The sequence below is a fragment of the Nilaparvata lugens genome, chromosome 11 (assembly GCF_014356525.2).
Source record: "Nilaparvata lugens isolate BPH chromosome 11, ASM1435652v1, whole genome shotgun sequence".
Taxonomy (NCBI): Eukaryota; Metazoa; Arthropoda; class Insecta; order Hemiptera; family Delphacidae; genus Nilaparvata; species Nilaparvata lugens.
In genome coordinates, this window is record NC_052514.1 from 30,009,436 (window position 1) to 30,013,036 (window position 3,601).

Below are 3,601 nucleotides of genomic sequence, written 5' to 3' on the forward strand. Positions count from 1 at the left end.
TACCATTTAGTTAGATATATTTATAAGATAGTATATTATAAGAGCGGTTGCTAAAATCCCTATTTTGCAAATAAATTCGCAAAAAGTTAAGGCCGTCCAGCTCGCAAATATGCTGGGTTCAGACCGCAGCTCTAGCTCAGTGGTAGACGCATGTATTTTCCAAATATAATTAATCACCACAAGGTTCAATGATTTGTGATTAATAATTCTTACCGCTGCTTCCGTGAAGTTCTGGAAGAATACCAATAAGGAAATCAAAAAGATAGTTGGTGACTGATTACCAGTAACCATGTCCATATCCAATCGAGAATAATGAAGACCAACTATGGTTTTTTCTGGTTTATTTTTAAAACGCTTGTCATGAATACAGGTATTCACCAATTTACCCTTCTGAAATTCCTTGGAACTTACAATGCCAGTTCTTGAAGTTCTCTGGATCCTTATATGATATACTGTGTACTTATTAATATAATTATCAGTAAGATCTTTCTGGCTGAATAGTGTGTCTATCATCAAAGGATGATAAGTAATGAATGCTTTGAATAAGATCAATATTAATTGATTCACTGATTTTATATGCTGCAGAAGATTTTTTCTTGGTATCAAGGCAGCTCAAACTGTATATCACGAGATGAGTTAGGATATAATAAAAACTTCTATGATTTTGTATGCTGACATAAAACATAAAATATATTCCCATAAAATAATATATATAAAATATTCTTATCTCTATAATTCCAATATAAATAAATTCTTTAATATTTTAATAATTCTCACCAGGTTTATTAGCATTCAGAGTTGTAAGCTTTTTTAGAAATATATATAGTATATTTAATACTGATACTTGGACTTTAAGTCAATTCAGAATTCTACAACTTAAAACCTGTAATTTAATGTAAAATGTAATTAGTTCTTTAAGATTCAGGGTTTTCCTAACTTTGTTATACAAAGATAGATGAAAAGTTTTTATACAAATAAATTAAGTGATAGACTAAGAGTATTTTAATCATTAAATCTCGATATATGATGCTATAAAATGATATACATTTAATTTTTTATATGAGCTTTGTGTACTCTTGGTTTTCATACTTTTTTAGATTGCAATAAATAATCGTGTAACAATAATAGTTGTCCTTATCTATTTACATAAACCTTCCCTAGTGTATATTATAATATATATTTTCGAGGGTTTAGAGTCATAGTAGCGTATCTACAAAATTCCGTTTTTTAGCTTATCTGACCTATCTAAATAACTTTTCGTGGTCTATTTAGTGACACACACGCTTATCTCATTGCATTAGCCATTAGCCATTGGAAAGATAAGTGGATATCGTATCTACAATCGAGTGATGAAATAAATGACACAAAAGCATATGTTCTGTTATGCTTCTTTGACTTGAACAAAACTGAATGACACAAAAACTTATCTTCAGTTACGCTTCAGTTGGTGACCTACCGTACATAATAGCTTATGTGTCAACTTACGCTAGTGTGACAGTAACTTTAAGCGCGAAAAAGCTCACAAAATCAATGCTAACATAACCTTCATAGCCCATAAGTCTTGATTTAACAAGATAATCAAACTAGCTTCTGTATTTTTTCCTGTTTATGTTTTATTCTGATCAATGATCACGAAAAACAGAGGAGTTTTTTTTCGTGTGAGTTGGCAAAGAAATGCTTGAAGGAAGCTGATGATTGTTAGTTGGAAGAAAGTTTATTTATTCATTTATTCATTCAACTTCCAACGGTACAACACCAATTTCACATAAAAATAACATAGAAAAAGAGATACAAGCAAAGAATATATAGATAAATAATAATATACAACAATGAAAAAAACATTTATGTGGATAATTTGAAAGAAAAAAATTAGAATACAGTATGAATCATAGTTAACATACAATATTATATATAAGTGAAAAGGTCCATGGAAGTTTACCACAAGGGGCATAAACAAGAAAGGGAACACCAAAATCATACATGCAGGGATCTGAGAAAGCCCAAGGACACCCCAAAGGAATCAACGTCAGCTGCAGCAGCCTCACAACCAGAGCGAAGTATTCTAGAAAGCCCACTATTATAGGCATGGGCTGTTGTTTGAGAGCATCTGTGGAAAATGGAACCTTGAGTACATTCCTCTTGGAACACAGATGTTAATACTAGCCAGAAGTTCAAGGCAGTCCAAATATCCATTGACAGTCTTGAAAAGAAGGACCAGGTCGTTGTGTTCCCACCGCAGAACCAAAGGGAGGAGATGGAAATGTCCCTTAATCCCCTCTACAGGAACTTCAAAGTACTTGAAACCCATCCTGCAGCTCAGCATCCTCACGAAACGTCTCTGCACACTTTGTAGCAGGTTAATCTGGTGCAGATGGTATGGTGCCCAGATAATAGAGCCATATTCCAACACTGGAAGAACAAGAGCCCTAAACAAAACCAAGAGACTCTCGGGAGAACTGAAATCCCTGGTGGACCTAAATATAAAGCCAAGGAGAGATCTAGTCTCTCCAGTGATCACACTTATGTGATCCAGTGGGCTAAGAGACAGAGTCATAGTCACTCCAAGGTCCTTGAAACTGCATACTCTTTCCAAAGGAATGCCTCTCAAGGAGTATTGAAATTGAAAATCAAGTATACTTGTTCCACGTTTGAAAGACATTACAACACACTTGGTTACATTCAGAGCCATACCATTATCAAGCCACCACAAATCAAGGTTGTTGAGAGAATGCTGCAGAGATTCATGTCCTAAGTCTTGCAATACCCTGTCGAATAGCTTGACATCATCAGAATACATTAGAAACTTGGATGATATGGAGCTTTTAATGTCGTTCATAAACAAGTTGAAGAGGAGGAGGCCCAAATGGGATCCCTAAGGGACTCCAGAGGGAGCCAGGAAAGGAGATCACATATGACCCTCATATCTGACAATCAGAGTCCTGTCCTTCAGATGGCTGTTCAACCACTTGAGCATGACACATGCACCTCATAACCCTCCAGTTTGGCAACCAGAAGAGAGTGGTTAACTCTGTCGAAGGCCTTTGAGAGGTCTAAATACAGACAATCGACCTGTCAGGCATCCTCGAAGGCACTCATCACATATTCCTGGAACAGGAGGTGGACACAACCCTGCTATGTGAAACAAATACCTGATTTTCACAAGTGCAATTTAGCTTCCATATTTTTGGAGTTTCAGAATATGAATTACCCAGTGGCAAATTTTGATGATAACAGAGCTGAGGAACATTTCAGTAATTTCTGTAGGTATATGAGCTTGACCATCAAGAGGTTCACACTCATGAGAAGGGTTCATGTCTCTAATTTCCCCAAGTGGTTCCATTGAATTAAGAAGATTGATTGTAGCCAAGAAAACTGCTCATAGAAAGTATAAGGCGATTGGTAGTATTGAGCTCTATGAAGTTTTTTGCAATTTGAGGGATCAATGTCGTGTTTTGACAAGGAGGTGTTACAATAACTATTTACTTGGATTAGAGGAATTTGTTTAGACAAATTCTAAATCTTTCTGGACTCTTGTGGATGGTTCGAGAAAAGGCTCAGCCAGACCTACTTTTAAGAGACTGGACACAAAAAGTGCTGCAAC